This window comes from Notolepis coatsorum (genome assembly GCF_963971535.1).
Source record: "Notolepis coatsorum genome assembly, chromosome: 3".
In the NCBI taxonomy this organism is placed as follows: domain Eukaryota; kingdom Metazoa; phylum Chordata; class Actinopteri; order Aulopiformes; family Paralepididae; genus Notolepis; species Notolepis coatsorum.
In genome coordinates, this window is record NC_140167.1 from 62573977 (window position 1) to 62579976 (window position 6000).

Consider the following 6000-nt stretch of genomic DNA (forward strand, 5'->3'; position numbering starts at 1 on the left):
CTTTCAAAAACACTCTAAAAAAACACCTACGGGAGACTGCTATTCGAAACTGGCCCCTACAAATGTCCTAACCCAGTTGTACAGTAAATTACCAAGCATGGCTTTGTCAGTATTCCAATGTACAGTGTACAGTGTGTGTCCCCCCTACCCACCCCCCCCCCCCCCCCACCTCCAATGTACAGCCCCACCCACCCACCCAACCCCACCCCACCCACCCAATCTCCTCCAATGTACAGTTTCTACGTCAAATGTATATACACTCTTTTTCTGGACACTTTTGTATCACAAACAGTACTGTATTTGCAAATCTGATATGTCATAAATGTATAGATGTAGCAGTACTGTCTATCTGTATGTCATGTATGTCATATATGTTATGATGAATTGAAAATGGGGGACCCTGATGTAAACAAGACGAAAGTCTTTCTCTGGTCTGCATCCCCTTAACAATTGTATGTATTGAGCTGTACTGTACTGTACCCATTCTGCAATCTGTTAATAAACTTTTCAATCAATCAATCAAACCATCTTTAGGTGGCTTCTGGACTGTGTACTTTTTACATAGTCTGAGTTATAATACTTGCCCCGTGTTTAAACTGAAACATTACTAGCTGAGTGTGACAAATTAGGGGGTGACTTGATTGTATAATCTGAGTCTTAACACATGACCTGTTTAAATGCAGTGCAATTCCAAGTAATGGGGCAGATGGATATTGTTCAAATAAAATCTTGAATATCATGCTGAAATATGTGTTTATTGTTTCTGTGTGTTTTTCTATGCACCTTTCCATTTCTCTTTATGTCTCTCTACCAAAGACAGAGCCAAATGAGAATGCTCCATGGGGGCGGGGTGGAGAACCTGTGACCTTGACAGAGAGGGGTCAATAGGCAGACGTGCAGAAGGTTGCAGTCCTCTGTCGTGTTTGACCACGGTACTACCACCTACACATTGACGATTATACACTTTTCAGTAGGATGATCAAACCACAACACAGCTTTCTAAAGAGAGAAAAAAAGAATAGTATGATCAGTTATGCTGAATCATGGGCGTAATGTACCATAGAGGTTGCCTATTCATACACCCATGCACTGGTACTGTTAGCACCAGTTGTAGCAAATCCAGCAAACAAAGTGAACCTCAGTCTTACACTCTTGTGCTTTATGGTTCTCAAAGTGTGGTCCAGGGACCCCCGGGGGTCTTTGAGGGGCTTCCAGTGGGTCCCCAGAAAAATGGGGACTTTTAATTTCACTAAATAACTGTTTATTTACGAGAAGTTAGCACAATGAAACAATGTATAAGAATGGTTTCACTCAGGGCGGCCGGGTAGCGCAGCGAACTAAGCGTCTGCCTACCACCGCAGAGACAGTGGGATTGAATCCAGCTGCCGCGGTAGGCCTACCTCCGGCTTGGTCGGTCGTCCATACTGACACAATTGGCAGTGTCAGTGGGTGGGAAGCCGGTGGGGTGGGTCCTGGTCGTTGTAAACAGCGACTCCTACAGGTCAGTCGGGGCACCTGCTCAGCGAGGAAGGGATCTGGGTGAGGTAGTGTGAGCCTCCCACACGTTACACTCACCCAATGAGAGTCCTCGCTGTCAGGTGAAAAGAAGCGGCTGGCTGACTCCACATGTATCGGAGGAGACATGTGATAGTCTTCAACCCTCCCTAGACCGGCAAGTGGGGGGGGGGCAAATGCGCGCAACGACCAGGAAGGGAGGGAAGGGAATTGGCATAACGACTAAATTGGGATGGGAGAAAAATACAGAAAAAGGGGGAGAAAAAGTAGATAATAAAAAAAGAATGGTTTCACTCACTCCTCTGTTATCTCAGACAGTTGTGGAATTCCCTCCCAACTAAATCATATCTTCTCAGATGGAACTCCCCAGGGCGAGGTCTTTATCATTAGGCTTATTATGTATCAATTTGGTGGTCCTTGACATGAAAATGTTTTACAACCACTGATCTACTAAAGCCACTTATACAGCAGCCTGGCCACTGATTTGTATGCCTGCCCTTGCCTACCATAAAATATGAATACCCAATAAGCAAGTTGTCCCTTAACGTTTAACGTGGGAACTTGAAACAGTTGGAAGGAGGCCTAAGATGACATCTGTCAGGATGACTTTGCTAGTCGGTCCTCATCTCGCCTCCCTCCAGCACATGGCTCCCTGCAGCTCCTCGGAAATGGTTACCTAGCAACAAATCTCATGACAACCGCATCAGTACCAGCCAGATACGATGCAGGCGATTGGGAGTGGATGAGACGGGGTGGACAGATCTTTGATTGATTGAACATTTTATTAATAGATTGCAGAATGGGTACAATACAGTACAGCTCAATACACACAATTGTTAAGGGGATGCAGACCAGAGAAAGACTTTCGTCTTGTTTACATCAGGGTCCCCCATTTTCAATTCATCATAACATATATGACATATACAGTACATGACATACAGGTAGACAGTACTGTTGCATCTAGACATTTATGACATACCAGATCTACAAATATACAGTACTGTATACAGTTCTCTTTTCTTTGATGTGCAATGCTCATTGGTTGAGTTTATCCTCCTTGTCCCCACAGCCATCAGACTGTACAACAGCGTAATATAGTGCGGGGGACCTTGACCTCTGACCCACACACCTGTTTTTACACCTGTTTTTACACCTGTTTTTATACACTGTTTTTCATACACCTGTTTTTATACACTTGTTTTATACACCTGCTTTTATCTCATCACACTCCTATTGATATTGATAGATATGATTTTATTGAATTTTATCATGTGCTTATTTTTAATTCATGATGCAGACATAACGTGAAATAACTGAATGAGAACTGTCAATGTCTGTATACTGTGTGAGCTGCGAGATACCCTGAATTTCCCCAAGGGGATTAATAAAGTATCTATATCTATCTATCTATCTGTTATGGTTTGTAACCGACCCCAATCGCACAACACAAGACAGGTATGAGAGTAAGCCAAAACAGGGCATTTATTTATTACATAACAAAAGGCAGCACAGTCCCTTTAAGGGAGAACACAAAAACACTAGAGTCAAAGAAATAAGGAAAATGCGGCACTGTGCCTTTAAGAGGCGAACAGGCTAAGGGACTAAGGCTAAGGGACAGGGCCAGGGCTAAAAGTCAAGGACCAGGACCAGGGGCACTGGAGAGGGGGACAGGGACAGAGGCCCGGAGAGGCGGGCTGGAGACAGGGACAGAGAACAGGGTTAAGGCCTTGGACAGGGCGAGGGCCAGAGCTGCTTACAGGGATGAGGACAGGGTTCCGACGGCGGAGGCCTGGCAAGGGGACAGGGGCCCGACGGCGGAGGCCTGGCACTAACATGACGGTCAGAACACTAACATGACGGGGCAGAACACTAACATGACAGGGCAGAACACTAACATGACGGTCAGAACACTAACATGACGGGGCAGAACACTAACATGACGGGGCAGAACACTAACATGACGGTCAGAACACTAACATGACGGTCAGAACACTACCATGACGGGGCAGAACACTACGGAATCAGACAGCGGGGCAGGGGACAAGACAAGGCAACAAACAAAAAAAAACTGGGCCATGCTAGCAGGGGAAGCTACACCTAAAGTGGGGCTAGCAGAGGGACTGGGTAGCTGCCAGAGCATTGCTAGCTACAGGGCCTATGCTAGCTGTACTGCTACATTAGCATAGAGGCTGCGCTAGCTGCCGGAGCTAGGCTAGCAGACAGGGCTGGACTAGCAAAGGAGAACAAGCTAGCTGGAAGGACAGTCCTAGCTGTGGGGAACAGGGTAGCCAACAGGGGAGCTAACGAGGCTAACAGGGGAGCTAACAGGGGAGTCACCAGGGGAACTAACAGGGGAACTAACAGGGGAACTAGAGGGAGCTAGAGGGAACTAGAGGGAGCTAGAGTGGGTTAGAGGGAACTAGAGGGAACTAACAGGGGCTAACTCACATACACTGTCTGTGCTGGGCTGGGGTCGTCGACGGGTCGGGTCGTACTGTTATGGTTTGTAACCGACCCCAATCGCACAACACAAGACAGGTATGAGAGTAAGCCAAAACAGGGCATTTATTTATTACATAACAAAAGGCGGCACAGTCCCTTTAAGGGAGAACACAAAAACACTAGAGTCAAAGAAATAAGGAAAATGCGGCACTGTGCCTTTAAGAGGCGAACAGGCTAAGGGACTAAGGCTAAGGGACAGGGCCAGGGCTAAAAGTCAAGGACCAGGACCAGGGGCACTGGAGAGGGGGACAGGGACAGAGGCCCGGAGAGGCGGGCTGGAGACAGGGACAGAGAACAGGGTTAAGGTCTTGGACAGGGCGAGGGCCAGAGCTGCTTACAGGGATGAGGACAGGGTTCCGACGGCGGAGGCCTGGCAAGGGGACAGGGGCCCGACGGCGGAGGCCTGGCACGGGGCCAGGGGCCCGACGGCGGAGGCCTGGTACGGAGACAGGGGCCTGACAGCGGAGGCCGGGGGGAAGAGGCGCCATCCTCCCGTGGAAATAGGGAGCGATGACGCGCCGGCTTGACGTCTGGAGTGGGAACACTGGAAAACCTCCCGTAGAGAATTAGAGAGCGAAGACGGTGTCCCACTCCAGGCACGGAGATCCTCTTCCTCCTCCTCGGGTGCTGCAGACGGGCAGCGCAGAACAAAGGGGTCCCAGGGGACCGGGGCGAAGACACGCATCCTCCCGTGGAAATAGGGAGCGATGCGCGCCGGCTTGACGTCTGGAGTGGGAACACCACTCCAGGTCTGGCACGGAGATCCTCCTCGGATGCTGCAGATGGGCAGCGCAGAACACAGGGGTCCCAGGGGACCGGGGCGAAGAGACGCATCCTCCCGTGGAAATAGGGAGCGATGCGCGCCGGCTTGACGTCTGGAGTGGGAACACTGGAAAACCTCCCGTAGAGAATTAGAGAGCGAAGACGGTGTCCCACTCCAGGCAAACGGCGACAGGTGGTGATGGCTGGCACGTCGTCTCACGCCGGAGATGCGGCAGGAGATGGTAACGTACAGGATGGTAACCGTACAGAACTCCATGAACACAGAGTGAACATAGATACAGAACGACCCGACCAGGACTGGAAGGGAGGTCCAGGTATATAAAGCCCTCTGGGGCGCTAATCATAAACTATGACAGCTGCGTGAAGGTAGTCCAAGGGTGGGGGCTGGTGAAGAGTAGAGGAGAGTAAATCATCGCAAGGGTGGGGGCTGGTGAGGGAGAGTAGACAGGGAAAAGTTCAGGGAACAGGCGAATCCTCACAGTACCTCCCCCTCCACTGGAGCCACCGGGCGACCGAAACACTACCATGACGGGGCAGAACACTAACATGACGGTCAGAACACTAACATGACGGGGCAGAACACTAACATGACGGGGCAGAACACTAACATGACGGTCAGAACACTAACATGACACGGCAGAACACTAACATGACGGGGCAGAACACTAACATGACGGTCAGAACACTAACATGGCGGTCAGAACACTACCATGACGGGGCAGAACACTACGGAATCAGACAGCGGGGCAGGGGACAAGACAAGGCAACAAACAAAAAAAAACTGGGCCATGCTAGCAGGGGAAGCTACACCTAAAGTGGGGCTAGCAGAGGGACTGGGTAGCTGCCAGAGCATTGCTAGCTACAGGGCCTATGCTAGCTGTACTGCTACATTAGCATAGAGGCTGCGCTAGCTGCCGGAGCTAGGCTAGCAGACAGGGCTGGACTAGCAAAGGAGAACAAGCTAGCTGGAAGGACAGTCCTAGCTGTGGGGAACAGGGTAGCCAACAGGGGAGCTAACGAGGCTAACAGGGGAGCTAACAGGGGAGTCAACAGGGGAACTAACAGGGGAACTAACAGGGGAACTAGAGGGAGCTAGAGGGAACTAGAGGGAGCTAGAGTGGGTTAGAGAGAACTAGAGGGAACTAACAGGGGCTAACTCACATACACTGTCTGTGCTGGGCTGGGGTCGTCGACGGGTCG